Consider the following 18,621-nt stretch of genomic DNA (forward strand, 5'->3'; position numbering starts at 1 on the left):
AAATGGAGGAGGCTGAATTATAAGAGTACATTTTTTTACGCAGTTTCCAGGTGACAGAAGCTACTAGGCCAGTGATGGCAAACCTTTTAGAGACTGAATGCCCAAACTGCAACCCAAAACCCACTTATGCATCATCGAGTGCTGGGTGGGTGTGGCCCATTGGATGGGTGTGGCCCATTGGATGGGCATGTGTGGTGGTAATGGCAGACTGGGTGGGACTAAAAAGTTCAATCAATCAATTCCAACTTTGCAAGATCTTTTTTTTCCCACGAGAAGTTGAAATTGACTGATTGATTGAACCTTTTTTTTTTTTTGCACACGGCGACGGAGGCCTAAAGCAAAAAGGTTTTATAAAACCCAGCTGAAGTCCTAGGACTGGTGCGATGGTGCGTGTGCCCACAGAGAGGGCTCTGAATGCTGGCTCTGGCACCCGTGCCATAGGTTCGCCATCACTGGACTAAGCTATTCTCAGAACAAGGGAAGAAATCTACTGTACGAAGTTTGCACATAAATTTAGGGAATCTCATAGTTCCTGGATAAGAATGAATGTTCCAGTTGGTAGCTGCAGTGAACTTTATTCACTCTGAGATGTTAACTCTGGTTGTTCATTAAGGTTATCTACCACTAGACAGAGTTTCTGTATTGGCTATTGTCTAAATAAAATCTTTGATAGAAAAACTTTTTACCTCATTCTTTAGTAAAAATGGAAATTTGCAAGTACCATACACCACTGTGCTACCGGATATGATTCTCTGGATGATTAAGGAAGCCTTGCATAGTGGCATCCACAATCTTTTTGGTGGATTATAATTTTATTCTCTGTGGATTATATCCATTAGATTTCATTTTAGCTCAGAATGTAAAAGAAGATCTTAATGGCATTATCCAGAAATCTTGTGGGTACTGCTTTTGTCAAATGTCCAAAATATTGTTTTTAATTGATTTTGGGCTTCTGTGGCTCTTTGAAAAGTAAAAAGGGGAAATAATGCATTTATCTACATGCTGAATTTCATCTGTTAAACAGAAGAGCTTTGAAAAAAATAGCTGCTGCCAATACTTTTCTCCATTCCTCATTGTATTCAGTAGAAACAGTAGTGCTTAAAACATGATTTTTTGTCGCATGACTGAGCGATCTAGACAGCAAAAAGCAATTTTATGTATCAAATATTTAAATGGAATTTGTGATTATCATTGGCACAGTGTTTTTGCATAGAATAAGTCTTTTCTTTTTAGGGAATTCAGTGTGATAAATAAATGAATAAAGACTGGAAATCTTGGATATTGCTGCAAAGAAAGCACTTCTGTTCTGAAAGTATAATATAAAAATTAAAAATCACAATATCCTCTATAGGCCTAATATTTTAGACTTTAAAACAAAAATAAGCAAAGACTCCAGAGCATGTTTCCCCCTAAACATAAAATTTATTTTATGCAATAATGTTTGAGATGGACAAAGTATTATTTCTTTTCATATGATGTCTGCTGTAGCAGCTTTTAAAGCAATGGTTGCCATTCAAGTAGTTTGCATTAAATTCATGTCAATTGTTGTTTGTGTAAAGAAATCAAAGAGCAATAGCATTTGATTTATTGAACAAAGAATAAATCAAAATAATATTTATATACCTATACATTGCAACTGAGATTGTATAAAAATGTGACATTGCAAAATTGCAAAATTGCTTCATTTTAAATTTGTTAGGTTTATTTATGTCTATTAATTTTGTAGCCTCCCAATGAATATGTATGTATCCCTATGTTCAGTATCTCCCACAGAGTCAGATAAAAGACAATGGTGGCTTTTGGAGGCAGCATCTGGAATAGTCCACAGTTAATTCCAGCACTGAGCTCCTACCCAACATTTGTTCATTCACCCATGCTTACAGCTGTACAGCTATAGTATGTACAACAAAAATACAAACATTGTTCATTACCCCATTTTTGGATGAAAATCAACTTCCTTGCTTCGCTGAAAGTTAATAAATACCTGGCCCATGTTGAAGAATGTAAACACAAACCACAAGCTTCTGTTTATTACTTCCTCTTTGACAGCACAGATGCAGGACTGTAAACATAGAAAGTCTGCAATAATTACACATTCTGTCTTTCAAGCATACAGCACAGTGTGGACCCCTGTCTCTTCCAGGCAAGAGACGCAGGAGAAAAACAGATTTGTACAGATAGAAAAGTCTCATTTTTCTGCCTGAAAAGAGTAGTAGCTACCTCTTTCCCTTCATGGTGATGCAATCTTTGAACAAACTTTATTTCCCAACCTAATATTTTTATAAGATTTTTGTGGCAAAAAAATGTATTCTACAAGTATGGATTTTTTTTTATGTGATAATTATTTCCAGTATTAAATAAACCTAGATTTCTTTGCAGTTATCCATAGACCCCTTAGAGCCTTACAAAAAGCATGAGTTTACTCCAACAAAATTTTGGATAGTAAATAAATAAATAAAAATCAAAGGTATATAGATAATATTTGCAATTATGTAATAAGACATAATGAATTTTTAGCATCTAATAACAAGTTGGGTACATTTTATGTCCAGAATGGGTTTTGATTTCTTGATAAGAAAGACAATAATTCAAATCTATTAAATAAAACATGACAAAAAGGACTGCCTTGAATTATATAAGACATTTTAATAGATAAGAAAATAAAACCATGAAGAATCATAGTAACACATTTTCATCCAATTAATGAAAGCAAAATCCATATTTGGTCAAAACTTATTCCAAAAATTTGAATTGCACAATACAATATCTTTTCCACATCTTTATAAAGTCAACATCAATGATTCCTATTTTTCTGAATGTATACATAAAATGTCAATCAGTAGTCTGATATTATCTGAGGGTTTTTTGCCCTTTGATGAAACTGCATTTGCAGGATAAACAAAGGTAATACCTATAATTTGGTGTGCCTGGATTGCTGTGAATATTTTGACGTAACATGGAAGGAACTTGATGGTGGCTTACAGAATCAGCAGAATGTTTACTATCCTTCAAAATCACTGTTTTCTAAACCTCATTAAAGGAGGTTTGGGAAGACTTCATTCTAAAAAACATAATTGTAAACCTCCAAGGATGTAGGAGCAAAAAGTTCTTTTATCTTTTATCACTCAGTAAGATAGCCTTCAGAATTATGAGAGTTTCCTGTTTTCATAATTTTAATATTACCCATTATAAAAGGATAATTCTATAAAGAACTTGATCATGTGCAATCTTTAAAAAAACTACTTAAAAGAACAATATTTTTCTTAGTAACCTTAGTAATCTTCAAAACACAAATAATTTACTAGGTCTTTCCCTCCTTAGTCCCATACAGCTTTGCTTATGCAGTTTAAGAAATACTATGTATATCAAGTAAGTAAAGGGAATTAAATTCCAAGTTAGCAGATATGAAAGCTTTATATTGTTCCTGTATAGGTTGCCTGAGCTATTTACTCAAATGTTCTTTAACTTAATTTGACACATTGTCTTGTACAGATATTGGACTCTTTTCCCACAAAACACAAGCAATAATACTACCAAAAATCAATGCCATAATAGTATCTCAACCATTATGTTTACATGTGTCTGTATTAAAAAGTATTTTTAAAAAATCTTCAAAGTTTACTTCCTTTGTTTTACAAAATGCAACCTTTTCAATAACTATAGTATGTTTTTAAGTAACATCTGGCAAAAGGAGAACAACAAGATATTAAGGTTCAAGATATTAAGAAAAAACATTATAAATACAACTCTCATTGATTAAGTGTAGGTCAAAATAGTAAGAAATAATCAGTCTGATGTAGAACTGAAAAAAAGTATATTCTTACCTTGAGAGATCTAAGAATACAAATATGTATTAAATTATGAGCACGTAGCATTTTTTTACAGACAGGTCAGCTTAGCCAAAAAAATCAACAAAAATTCTAAAACTTGATTAAACTATCCGGCAAAGATCTATATTAAGAAAGATGCATACAAAAATGCATTTTTCTATGGAAACCTGTATGCAGAAGGTGCACATATAAGGAATAATACATACAAAATGTGTATATTGGCAAAAATGCATGAAGATTCATATGAATACTCGTATGAATGCTACCAACTTCATAAACAGGCTACACTGAACTTGTAATGGAGAAATTCAGCTATTTAGCAAAATTTAGTCGATAGAATTATCTTCTATTCTCTTTTTTCCCCTGACATTACCCATATTTTCCCCCATTAATCTGAACTCTTTTTAAAACCAATAATTTTATATTTGAGGGTGCTGATCTCCTACGAAGGAAAAAAACATTTGTGTGGGTATATAAGCACAATAATATGACTATATAAGCACAATAGAGCTATGGTGGCACAGTGGTTAGAATGTAGTATTATATTGCTCACTGCCAGCAGTTTGATCCTGACTGGCTCAAGATTGGCTCAGCCTTCCTTCCTTCCAAAGTCAGTAAAATGAGGATCCAGATTGTTGGGGGCCATATGCTGACTCTGTAAATCGATTGGACAGGACTGTAAAGCATTGTGAAGCAATATATAAGTCTAAGTGCTATTGCTGTTGTGTAGGCAAAATTTCTACTAGTAGGATGCAGCTAACATATACACACACAATAGATCAATGGTTTGCACTAACTATAATCAGTGGTTTGGGATCCACTGAATGATCTGCAACATAAGAAAAGATTTTTTGATTTCCAACTGTTAGTTACAATAGTGAAAATAATCCTGTCTCCCATTTTATTAGAAATTGGCACTAAGCAAATTTGGTAAAGAAATAGAAAGCCAGTTCACAGGCTGGATGCTTGTTTTTTTATTGATTGCTAAGATTTCTTTCTTGTATTACCTATAGGAGCTAAAGGCACACAATAATTCTTCTTCTAATTTTCATGTCCACAGCAATTTATGCTGTAAAGCAGTCTGGCTGAGAATGAATGATGGGTTTAAAGTAGCACATAATATAACCCAATCCACCCAAGCCACCGATCTTGCATCTGACTTTGAGTTTAACAATAAGTGAAGTATGTCCATTTGTACTACAATCCATTCTGTCTGTAATACAGAGCTAGACTACTAGAACTAGAACTAGAGATGAGACAGCTAGAGATGAAAGAAACAGAGGTATATCAAGACAGAGCCCAAACAGAAAAGAAAAGCACTTGCCTACTACTAAGGAGTAATATTTCCATTAACACCGATTCTCTGAAATTATAAATACCATCAGGAATATACTGTCCAAAGCAATATTAGGGATGTGCATATTAGGAATAACAGTGCTGCATTTTTACTTTCCTTTATGTCAATTGATTATTTTGAGTCCATTTTTCTGTTTCTGTTTTCTGTTTCAGCTAGGTAAATGGCTCAATTTCATTGAAAATTATGGCATGCAATTATCCGGATTTATTTCTATGGAGTTTGTGCATTCCTTGTCTTAGGATAGTAGAAGTGAACGATGAAACCCTGCCACTGAAATCCAAGACATTTCATATAACTTACATCTTCATAAAGATAACATTTTATTTCCAGCCATGCCCAATTAACATATCCTAGAATGATCCAGTCAGAAAACAAGTCACTTAAGTGAATTAAGCTGGACATGGAGATGGAATGAGCCTTGATCACAAAAATCATTTTTTTTTCAGTGAAGAAAATGAAATGCTCTTTCCCTGTCTTTTAAAGCAGGGCTTTTCAACCAGTGGTACGGGTACCACCTGTGGTACATTGGCACCTGGCAAGTGGTACGCGGCCATCCTAGAAAAGTGGTAGCAGGGGAGGGGAATGAGCTGAACTGGTGGCAGCACTACACAAGCCTGAGCGAGAGATGGCTGGAGCTGCAGGGCTGTCAGGGCTCAGCAGAAGGACCAGGATCAGTGCCAGGCTCCAGCTGGAGCTCGGCACTGATCCTTGTGCTTCTGCTAGGCCCAGAAGAAGCGCCAATCAGCTGGAATGTTGCAGCCTCTCCAGGGTCTTATGATTTACATTCAGATGCTTGGCAACTGATTCATATTTATGACGGTCACAGTGTCCCAGGATCATGTGAAGTGACCAAAACCTGCTCCCCCCAGATGGGGGGAATAAAAACCAAACAACCCTCCACCCCACCCCTGCTGCCAATCCTCAACAGAAATGTTCACAGCAATGAAACAGGAGGAAGAGCTCAGCCGGGTAGGCAGGCAGGTGTCTTGGGGGGCACTTTTTTCAGTGCCATTGTAACTTCGAACAGTCACTAAGTGAACTGTTGTAAGTCAAGGACTACCTGTATTTTATCACTTTTTTCCTTTTTCCTTTTTTTTTTTTTTTTTGGCCATCAAGTTTTTGACACCTTGCTAGGCAACGTGGTACTCGGATGTTGCCATATCCTAAAAGTGGTACAATGGGTGAAAAGGCTGAAAAGCCCTGTTTTAAAGCATATCTGAATTAAATGGCATGTTGGTGTTTTGTTTCTAATTTAAAATAATTAACTAATATAAACTACAAAACTGCCAGGACTTGGAATTCTGATATGTTTCTCCTTGAACTGCATACTAGATTTCAACCCTGTACTTCCTTTTTGGAAGCTTTGAGGTCTATGGGTCTTAAGTAGAGATTATACAATAGATCTTTCATATTGCAGCCCTGCAGCCACTATATTACATTACAACAGGGGTCTTTCTTCCTTCTTCCTCCTCCTTCTTCTTCATAAAGTTAAGACTGGCAGAATATTCTGTTGATGGATTGTAACAGAAAAAGACTTCAAGGGTAGATGCATTGGTAATGTAAAAGGATTTAAAGAATTTGGGGATATGGATGAGTGACAGGGCCTGTACACCTGCTATGTTGATTTGTTTTTAGTGGGTTTTTTTAATTCTGGGTATTAATTATATACATACCCAAACACATATATACACACACACATTCACATATTCTATATGTGTGTGAGTGTACACATACACACATAATACACACACACATACACATCTATAGCACATACACACAAACACATATGTGTTTTATTGTGTTTTTTACTGTTGTTAGCTATCAGAGCCATGAATTCAAGATGGACAGCCACATAAATTGATAAATAAACAAACAAACAAAGAGTATTAAAGACTCTACTTTAGAACAAACTTATAATGCCACCTCTTCTCTCTAGACTACCCTCTGACCTATTAGACCAGGGCTTTTCAACCTTTTCACCCATTGTACCACGTTTAGGATATGGCAATATCCAAGTACCACCAGTCACCCAGCAAGGTGTCAAAAACATGATGACACCCCCCCCCAAAGGAAAAAAGTGATAAAGTATAGGTAGTCCTTGACTTACAATAGTTCTCTTAGTGACTGTTCGAAGTTACAATGGCACTGAAAAAAGAGCCCCCCAAAGCACAGCTGAGCAAGACATCTGCCTACCCCCCCCCCCACTACATTCCGCTCCCCCGCTACCACCTTTCTAGGATGGTTGCGTACCCCCTGCTAGGTGCCAATGTACCACAGGTGGTACCCGTACCACTGGTTGAAAAGCCCTGTATTAGACTATAAATTATTGATTCAGATCCCAAACCAAGCACAGGCTCAAATAGATAATTTTATGTTTATGTTTATGTATGTGTATGTATGTATGTATGTACACTGTATGTATGTGTGTATGTATATATGTATGTATGTATAGTAAAAATATAGCTGTTGTTATAATTCCTCTAAGCCAAATACTGTTCCTAAGTCAGGTTTTGGCAGAATTTCTCAGTATTAGACTTATATAAGATATGAATGATGTACATTGGTCTTCTGGAATAAGGAGATAATAAAACACTGTATTTAAACATTGATATGTTCCCTTGAAAAAGGTGATGGAGAAGTTTCAGTTTTAGGCATTTCGGTAGTCACTGCTAATCATAATAGATTGCATTGGGATGAATGGACCAAAAATAAAGTTTATCTATACAACAGTTACAATGTTTTGATCCCTTAGGGAGTTGATAGCTATAAAACATCATTGAGCCAAGAAAAATGTAAACGTGAAAGCCAATCAGCTATCAAAATGATCATTCAGCTAAAACCTTGTAAAGATTTTACAAAAAGAAGTGTTGATTGCCTAAAAATCATGAACAAAGAAGCAAGTTCCTGGGTTTATAATAACCTGTAATAAAAATGGGAACAATACCTGTTAAGCTCTGCTGTGTACAGACTTCACTTAGAAGCTGCACAAAGCCGCAGAGATTTTAAAGTATTTCCAGATCCAGAGAATTTCAGTGTAGGACATTAAGGCAAAATATAGGCAGAGGAAAAGGAAACAAACATATCTATTGGAAAAGTACGCATGCAATAAGTTTTCTAATGTCACGATGAAATCCAGATTCTGAAATGCAGAAGGAAGGGGGAAAGTACCCAGCCAGGATTCGATAATAGGCTTACATTAAACCGAATAAAATCATTTTGAAATGACTGAAGAGGCATCGTGAACATTGGCAAAAAAAATGCCCTTGGGTTTGCCGTCTGTTTATGCACTGCATATTATACCTTTTCATCACAATTACCTAAAGTGGTACGTTTGTATTTCTGTAATGTATGGAATTCATTACATAGTTTTGCAATGAAATTATCACACTGTGGCTGGGACATCTGCACCCTGTCATGTATCATTCTATTCATTTCTAGTTAATTTAATCCTAATATCTGCCTACATGACAAGACAGATGTTCAGCTTCTATGGTTTCTGCCTGGAAGAAAGTTTCAGACATTGCAAGAAATGAAATATTTCAGGGAAACACCTTATGGGCTTCAAAATATGTTTTTTGTTCAGCATTTTCTGTTCAATTAACAGCCTTAGTCAGAAAAATCAATGCATACCAATGAACTTTAAATAATGTTGACCTAAATGTCCTTTTCTCTCATTTATATTAAATTGCTTTTGGAAAAAAATAAACTTTTAATAACATGCTGCATGTGAGAAAATATCAAGTATTGTAGCTCAGAAAAATTAACCTAGAGCTTTCTTATGCTGTCATTAATTTTGATCTCTTCTTTTATATCAGATCATTAGCAGGTAAAATGACTGACAGTTGACTGTAATGATGTATATCAAGGAGCTAAACTGACAAAGTGCTAAATGCATGATTTTGACCTACTGAAGATATTAAATATATGTGCTTGGCATTAGCAGAAGAGTAATTCATTTTCAGGTATATAAAAAAAATGCAGGAGCGTGGGTGCCATTTATTTCATCAAGCTGACTACTAGTTAATACACTAATATATGTCAAGTGGGGTAATAATAGAACAGTGTGAATAAAACAAAAGTGTTTTCAAGATAAATCAAAGCATTTATGACCACCAGATTTTTTTTTCACCAAATATCTTACCGAAATATCTACATTCTAGAAAATGTTGGAGTTCCCTCGAAGTAACAATAGCACAAAATTGATTTGCAGGTAACAACTGGAGGACTTATGAGAGAGAAAAAGAGATCTCCTGCTACTTATTTTTGCATATTTCCATTGGGTTGGGCTGGCCTTCAGTCTCCATATCACAATTGCGATATGATTCCCACTGCACCTCCTTCTAGACTCCACGTTCCTTCCTGAGACAATGATTAGGGTTACATACCATCAGTAGTTGGAGACAAAGACAAAAAGTGTGCATATTCCATTGTTTCTCATATTTTACTGCTCATTTTCCCTGGCCCTTTCTATGCTGTATCCTCCTCAAAAAACATAATTTCCAAAACTGCTCATTTATTTTTACCTATCTGGTAACTTCATGCAGAGACAGGAAAGGGATCCCCATCATATAATCTTCTCTTGTGCTGCTTCCCTATGAGCAACAAGGAAAATAGGTCTTTAGATGTCCAGCTCATTCCTCTCTACTAGCTAATCCCCATGCATCAGCTGAACAGGAGGCTCTTCTAGAGATTCCAAACTCCCTGCAAGAAGAACTAACTGAAAACATGTAACCTCTTCAGGCTTCAAACCTTCACAAAATATGCAATAAGTTATGCAGTCATAATATCAGCCTTAGGCATTTAAGAACTGTTATGTTGGTTATTATGCAAGATTATATGAAAAAGGTGGAGGTGATTTGTTTAAATATTTCTCTCAAAAAAGACAATTCAGTCCAGGTGCTAAGAAAAATGGAGACAAGTGCTTCAAAAAGACTGTAACTGAAGTTTTTCCAAGAACCTGTATTTATATCATTAAATAGTCCTATGGAAATCCAAATGGTTTTTACTTCCTTGGTCTTGATAATGATATATCTGAACTGTTTGAAGTTTTTCTCTGGCCCATATTTCATAGTCAGCCAAAGCTTATCACATTTCTCAGATATCCTTCAGAGTTTGCCATAATCTGAGTTTTTGTATCACAAAATACAATGTTGTTTTGTTTGGGTTTAGAAGAGGGGAAAATATCAAAAGGTATTCAAGAACAATCCTTCACCTGTCTTGAAGATAGAACTCCAGTTCCTGCTTGGCATGTACTCCTTAGCCTTGTCTTACCTTGCTATCACTTGCTTTCATAGTGAGCCACTACCTCAGGGATCTTCAAACTTGGTCCTTTTATGACTTGTGGACTTCAACTCCCAGAATTCTCCAGCCAGCATGCTGGGGGAGTTGAAGTCATAAAATTGAAGACCCCTGCACTAGTTACTTCTCTCATTTTGCCACTTCTATCTGCAGCTGCATTAAAGGCCTTGTGAGGCTCTGGGCTGCCAGTCTGTCAACCCTAATTAAGGCAGGTGTTGTAAGCAGGCAACCTCTTTCTCTCTCTCTCTCTCTCTCTCTCTCTCTCTCTCTCTCTCTCTCTCTCTCTCTCTCTCGCTCTCGCTCTCGCTCTCGCTCTCGTGTCAGGAGAAAGTCTCTAATTTTTATTTTGATGTCCCACTGGAAAAGTGTATGAGGATGAGTATAATGTGATTAAGAAATCCCAGAACCAAATGGCTGACATTGGTATTATGCTTAATACAATTGGTAGTAGCTTTAATATGGAATAGATTTACTCTATGCTGGCAACATGCCTAATTCTCTTGAGAGACATAAAACAGTAGCCTAGGCACTGGGACCTTTTGTGGGCTCCACACGATTATTTGTTTACTTAAATCTTTTTGCCTTGACTGTTCTTTAAAACAAAAAAGTCAAAAAAAGAGAATTCCTGTCCACGGTTGCTGCTTACGATTCCCAGAAAACAGCCAGGAGGGGGAGACTGGGTTATTTCTTGACAATATATAACAAAATGAATTAGAAACATATGTTGAAGAAAAGTGAGATATATTTGGATGATCAAGATTTCGTTAAACTGAGACTCTGAATGGGAGGTTTAATACCACAAACAGACAAATTCAAAAGTGGAAGGCTGTTGGAATGGAAATAAAGGAATATCTTTAAGTGAATGATCCAGATGAGTGTTTCTCAACCTTGGCAACTTTAAGATGTGTGAGCTTCAAGTCAGCCAGCACACTGGCTGGGGAATTCTGGGAGTTGAAGTCCACACACCTTAAAGTTGCCAAGGTTGAGAAACACTGGTCCAGAGAATACCAGGGTATTCTCTCTTCCCTGTTTTTAAACGATGGGAGATATATCAGGATTATTATCAGTTTGAAGGATCTCCTTTTACTGCTTTTATTTCAACAGTCTAAAGGGAAAGATTCAGCAAATCCCACACAGTTGTATTTCAGGTTTAAATTCAAAAATGAAATCCAGTGATGTTGACTCACAGAACGATCTTTGCTACTGAATTGGGTTCCCTATTCTTCAGCTGATGGAAACTCTCTAGAGCAGTGGCCCCCAACCTTCCATGGAGAAAGGTTTTTCCACGAACCAGAGGGGGTGTGGTTTTGTGTTCTGCCTGCATCCCGCGGATGGGGCTTTGCTTGTTTGTGTGGACCGGTTGCTGGCATGCCATGGCCTGGTACTGGTCCATGGACCGGGGGTTGGGGACCCCAGCTCTAGAGCATATTCTGAAGCCTTGTAAGAAATCAAGGTAAAAAAAGGATGTTGCTTGTGTGGCATTGAAAATACCCCAAATAAGATGGTATGTCCCTGTATGCTTTTGTATGAACAGACAACTATAGTACACTCTTTATTTCTGGAAAAAAATGGATTGTGTTATTTCATAGGTAACATAGTGATCTATTTCAGTAGGTAGGGAAAAAAAGAATAGATCATCTGGCAGCTCTTAATGCTTCTGCAGTGCAGTTTCCAAAGATTTGCTAAACTGAAAAAGTACTGTAGCTAATTAGAAATGCAGTGATGGAATTTTGTGCATTTGTCACATTGCAGCAGTGGGATCCTTATCCGATGGACATTCAGCCAAACATCTTGCATATTGTGTTTTGCGATTCAGTCACATCATTTGTTTCTTCCCTTCTTAGGAGTTGGTTCTAGGGAATGAAGGTGGCATCTCTTACTGATGTCCTCTGATTTCATCATAGAGCCAGGGATGCAGTGGTTAAGACAGGAGACTAAATTCAATTTTTCTCTCAACCTTAGAAACTCCCTATGTGGCTTTGGGCCAGTTAATAGAAAAATACTGTATTCTATTTCAAGATTCACAAGCAAAGATGGTATTCTAATGAATAAACAAAGAAGGATACAACATTTTGTTTTTTAAAAAAATCACTCTTTTTAAAAAAAAAACATAGTGTCTAAAATATGGATTGAAAAAGATGGTAACACCACATTTTCAGTAGATGCGGGGAAAACTGGTATAGTATAGAGTTTCCTGCCTGAGCAGGGGGTTGGACTAGAGGACCTCCAAGGTCCCTTCCAACTATTATTATTATTATTATTATTGTTATTATTATTATTATTATAGTTTAAAAACGCAACCTTTTTCATTTATTTTTGAATCATTTTTTGTTTCTTTATTTCAATGTCATTCCTACTAAAATATGTGAAAAAAAAATCTGCCACCATGGTTTGGCCATTTGCCAAGCCACACTATCTCAGAAAGCTGGAGTTGCTATAAAAAGGGATCTTAGGTCTTTCATGGAATCATTAAGGAAGCTGCTCAGAAAATAGAAGCAAGAAAGTCACAGAAGCAAGAAAGTTGCTCCTGTATCTTCTTGTGCCATTTGCTTGCTTTCTCCCTCTGGGCCTTGTCTCGTCTCTGGACTAAGAACAACAGAAGGAAACAGCACCCTGTGGCATCATGAAAGTGCCTAATGGGGGTCTTCTGGTGGTAATGGCCCACTAAGAATGTCTTGTCCAGCTGTCTTCTTCTCTTAAACACACACACACACACATACATACGTTCTTGGTGAAGCCATTAAATATTTAAGGACAAAGGTAATGCTTTGATTTCATCTGTATAAATTTCATGTAATGTTGGGTTCAAGGACCACCGCTACGTATAATGGTTGAGCTTTGCCACATAAATAGGATCTTAGCAGCTATTGCTTTAAGCAGGACCCAGAGGCCTTTGTGAGGTCTGCTGTAAAAGTTCTGCCTTCATTAGACATGTCGATTTTCTCTGCTTGAGTTATTCCTTGCAGACAGTACAGTGTTTTGTCTTTAGCAACGTCTAGGAGGAAAACATTTCATAGGCATTCAAACTTGGCCATGTTGCCCAGGTTACCCTTCCCCCTCCTAACTCAAACTTAGGTTGTATTATTTTGACAGATGCAACAAGTAAAAGTGGAGCAGCATGCTTGATTTCCATTGATGTCAATAGGAACTCATCATAGAATAGTTTCAGTTCATCAGATTTCAGGGGAATTTTAACTTTCTCTGGTTCATATGTTTAAAGACACTTTTAGAATTCATGAGCTCCAACCCATCTACAGGTTTAAGGAAAAGAGATTAATATAACCAAAAACATTTTCGAAGCCAGAACAAATTTGGTTACATTTTTGTATCAGATGCCACAATTGTAAAATTTGAATTTGCATATAACAGCACAAAGGCATCCAGTCACTGAATTAGGAAATAAATTATAACATGCTTAAGACTGTAGTCAATAATTCTGAGGGATTTAATTGACAGTTTGAGTGCACTTAACTATTTACAGATTTAGAGGTATGAAGTGAAACTGAGGTCAAATGATAACTATTTAGAAATGTAAATATATAATTGCATTGGGAGCCCCCGGTTTCTGTAGAATTGTTCAAATGTTTACTGTCTGGAAAGAAGGTTCAGACTCATATCCTTTTTTAGAAGAACCCAACCTTCAGACAATGCCTTATACACAAACACACATTCTCTATTCAAACCACATCAATAGGACTCTAGGAACAAAATTGTCTGCCCAGCCATACTTAAATATTTCTACATCCCCCGTTTCATCATTTGCTCAGTGCTCCTAAAATGTCTTATTTTTTTCTCAGTTCAACAATCTTGTGATGTAAGTATCTTCCTCAAATGTCTGTGGAGATCCTTAGTCATCCAGGTCATAGTTATCCCATAATTATCCTTTGGTTTTTCATGAGGCAACTGGGCTTTTTTGTTTTTCTTTGAAGATCCAAGAAGCTTCTTCATCTCTGACTGGATGGAACTCCATTCCCCACCGTCCAGTCAGAGTTGAAGAAGCTTCTTGGATAAGAAGCGAAACATCTTCAAAGAAAAACAAGAAAGTCCAGTTGCCCTGTGAAAAAGCATCTTTGGGATATCCCCCTCAAAAATTTCAGATACAGTTCTCGGAGGAGTAACTTTAAAATATATCCCAAATTGTAAATTTAAATGAAATTGTTTATGTAGAATTTATAATTATTTGAAGTGATTTTATTTAAGTCAGATTTATACTAGCCTTATCACTCTTTTAGAATATCACCCAAAGACTTAACATATATATTCCTTATGAACAAATTATGATACTTGCTTTATAGCTAGGCCTATTGCATTATCTTAAGGAAAATTTCTACATTTGTAAAAGAAGTATTAAACTCAAAAGGGTTCTGAAAAGCTTTAAGAATTGAAAAAAAAATTACACAAACATTCCAGAATGTTTAAGAAAGATGCATAATGAAGTTTCTCTGCAGGGTATCTTCAGCTCCCAAACAGACTATAAAATTAACAAAATACAAATAAGACTGATGTTAATGGATCAGTGCAGAAACTTCACTTTCTCATTGCATCAAAAGAACTTTGTAAATCTGAGACACAGTAGTTTATATTACTACCTAAGGTTTCCCACTCATACACACTTTCAAATGTAAATGTAAAGAACTAAATCAAGATTACAAACTGTTGTGTGTTCTCTTTCAAGTTCAATTGTTGCATCCTTGAACAATTAGCATTCTGTTTGGTACAACAACATAACCATCAGTTCCAATCCAATGTAAGAATGAAATACAAACAAAAGGACCCTTTAAAGCCCTTAAGGTGAAACAGAAGCAATTTTGTGGATTTAAATATGGAGTTGCCAAATCTGCACAGAGAAAAATGTGCTATGAGTTCAATATTAACAACAAAAGCTACTCAGCAAAAAAAGAAAAACTGGAAGCAGAACATTTTGTAATGTATTGTCTGTTTGTTTTTGCTGTTTAAATCAGATTTACTTCCCACCCCGCTTCTTTTATATAAACATTTAAACACATTCTAAAAGAAAGAAGTTTTGGGGAGGGGGAGGGGGAGGGGAGAAGGAGGAGGAGGAGAGGAGGAGGAGGAAGAGGAAGAATTAGCAAATTTCAAGAGATTGTGGATTTCAAGTGATCATGGCTTAGATTGTCAGTAACAACCAAATAGAGGTTGGTGTTCTCCAATTCATTCTTCATTCTTTTAAATTCCTAAAGAGCTAAGATGGAAGGCCAGAGCCTAAAATGAAAGATAGGCTATTAAAAACTACTACAGTTCATTTTCCATAAAAATGACTGTTAGAAGCTGTATTATATCTACCTTGTTGTGGTCAGCCCCAGCTCATCTAAAGCAGCCAAATTACTTTATTATATGAAGGAGTTTACCAATAGAAAATCCAAGCAGGAAGATCACAGTCCTGGTTCTTCATGTATGTAATCTAAGAAAGCCTTATAATTATTAATATTGGAGAATTGCTCTAACAGAGGACAGCAAGAGGAGTAATAAGGGCAAAGCAGATTATCTCCACTAGGAGGTGACGATCTCACACATGATAGGATGTGATACCTTTTAATTTCATAATCTATAAGCATAAATTAAATAGCATCCACTTTTGGTATGAGAAGAAGGCATAAAGGTAAGATGAATGACATTTTAAATTGGTAAAAGTAAGGAAATACAAAAGTTAAACAATGTCCTCTTTCAGGGATCTTAAAGGGTAATTATGATAAAGTGCTGGGTAGACACTGAGGTAAATAGTCAAATGGCCACATTTGTCAATGGCTGCAAAATATTCATCATAAACAGATAGAAAGCAAAATAAAAAGAGTTTCTGAATAGGCCAAAACAGAATGTCAAGGTGGAAAAACAGAAACAAAGTCCTTTAGGCAATGAAGGTCAGAGCGTATATTGGAGTTGTCACACTGAATTTCCTCTGGGAGTTACATTTGACACACTGTGTTTTGGAACTATTAGTTGTGATAGACTGTTGCTGCAAACCTAACCTGCAACTGGTGTTCAGAGTCTTCCAAAGTAACAATAAATGTTTTGTGGCTTCATTTCTGATAATGTTTCTACAATATATGCCCAACAGAAAATGAGAATATTTTCTAACCCATATTTTACCCAACACATCCACCATTTATTTGTTAAATTTATATTCCAATGTTTTCATCCAGGAGCTCAAACTAGCATATAGCAATTCCACTTCCTGTTTCTCCGCAAGGTAAGGTAAGTTGGACCAAGTATGTGTGATAATGAAAGATGTTTCATTGTTGTATCTATAGGTTATAATATTAGTGTACCTCAGGAGAAAAAGCACTGTAATGTTTATATCCCCTGCAGCTTTTTGGTGAAAGGTGAGGTATACCCATATATACAAACTCCATAAAAATGTTTACATGAATTAATTTGCTCCCAAATGAGACTGAGGCCATCAACTCCAAATGAATTTAAACAGTTTTCTTGCCTTTCAGATGGAATGGGAGGGAAAGGAGTTTTCATTTTCATGTCTATCATATAACAATCTGCAGATGGTAAACTTTAAAAAAAAGCCAACTTGAAGATAATTTCTCTGTAGGTCTTTTCAAGCTACATTCAATCTTGATCTAAAAATATATAACACTCATATATTTAGGTTAACAAGCTAGGTTTAAATTTTGTCGCCCAACCCAATAAAAAAGTAAAACATGAAATGGGATGTTTAGCCAGTTTCTAAATTTTGAGAGAAATGTACCTAGTTGTTTTCTTATTATAATACTGCTGCTTTTGTTCACTACTTCATGTTTTTCTTGGAATGCAGCAAAGTGGAATGTTTTAAATTATGGGGTTTTACTTTAGGCTGTCCAATATCTACTGAATGTCCATCATCTCATTCTGAAGTAGGAAACTAGCAAACATACTTTGTTAGCCAACAAAGCACACATTTTTATTTCAGAGGAGTGCCCTTCTGTTCTGAATTTACTGCAAAATGTTCCAGAAACAAGGGGAAAACTCTTTACCAAACCTGGGTTAATCCTTCCTAATATGAGTGTTTTCAAACAGTTGAATTTTGTGTAGCATAAACTATGGGAAATTTTCTTCTAATAATACATAGTAGCAGTTGCAAACCTTCAGCTAATCTAAGACCATATTCTTTTATTTAATATTAGCCAAAATGAAACTGTGGAACAAATGGAGGCATAAGATACCATGGTGAATATAAAATCAGAGTCACATTGTGGACTCTAATTATGAACAGATTTGAAAATGCGAAGCAAAAATTAGATTAAAGGGGTATAGATATCATTCTTACCACTGGAATTTGCTATATTATTCCCTCTTCTTTTTCCCAGCCACAACTATCACTATTGTGAGTTACATATGTAGGCTATATTGTATAGAAAGAACATGCATAGAGAAAGAATATAATGATGCAAGAATCTCATTATGAACCTAATGAACATCTTCCTGTTGGAATGATTCTAATTTGAGACTTATTTGAACCTCCGGAAGCCCTCCCACATAATTCCTGTACTAAATGATTGAGCTAGTCTTGTAAATCAAGGTATAGAGTGAGAATTTTAAGAAAAACAGTCTGGGAGCTGCACCATTATGAACCTGGAAAAGCCAAATAATCCTTCAAATTTCATTTCCTGTACATAGAATGTCTAGTTTTCAAGATAAATCTTTTTAGGATTTTCCAGAGAAATGTTTTTTAGGATTTTGAAAGCAGAGAAAGCTCTAGCTGTGCAGCACCCAGCAGAAATTTTCAGAAATTCAGGTGAGAAAGTCAAGCCATGCACAGAACAAGTATGGCAAGTTACTCTTCAGTAAATCAGTTTCTTCTGTCTAATCTATATTGTGCAGGGCAAGCCACTGATGTGCAACAAAATTAAGGCAGGAGAAAAATTAGAGCCCTGTCATCATACTATCTGGTTATGTTTTTATTCAGATATGTAAAGTCCAAGATCTTTCATTTTTAGAACAAATTGCTATGTGGGCAATTATTAAAGAAAATAATAGGGCAGTGATTAATACAACTCAGCCATACTGAGCAATACATCTTATAGATTCAACCTCCACACCTCCCAGTTCAAGGTGTTATACACTTCAAGGAAAAATAAGTGATGAGTTGGCTGTGTCTCAGTGGAACCAGCCTAGCTTAAGAAATAG

This window comes from Crotalus tigris, unplaced genomic scaffold (genome assembly GCF_016545835.1).
Source record: "Crotalus tigris isolate CLP2741 ecotype Arizona unplaced genomic scaffold, ASM1654583v1 scf7180000017933.3771270, whole genome shotgun sequence".
Lineage (NCBI taxonomy): Eukaryota > Metazoa > Chordata > Lepidosauria > Squamata > Viperidae > Crotalus > Crotalus tigris.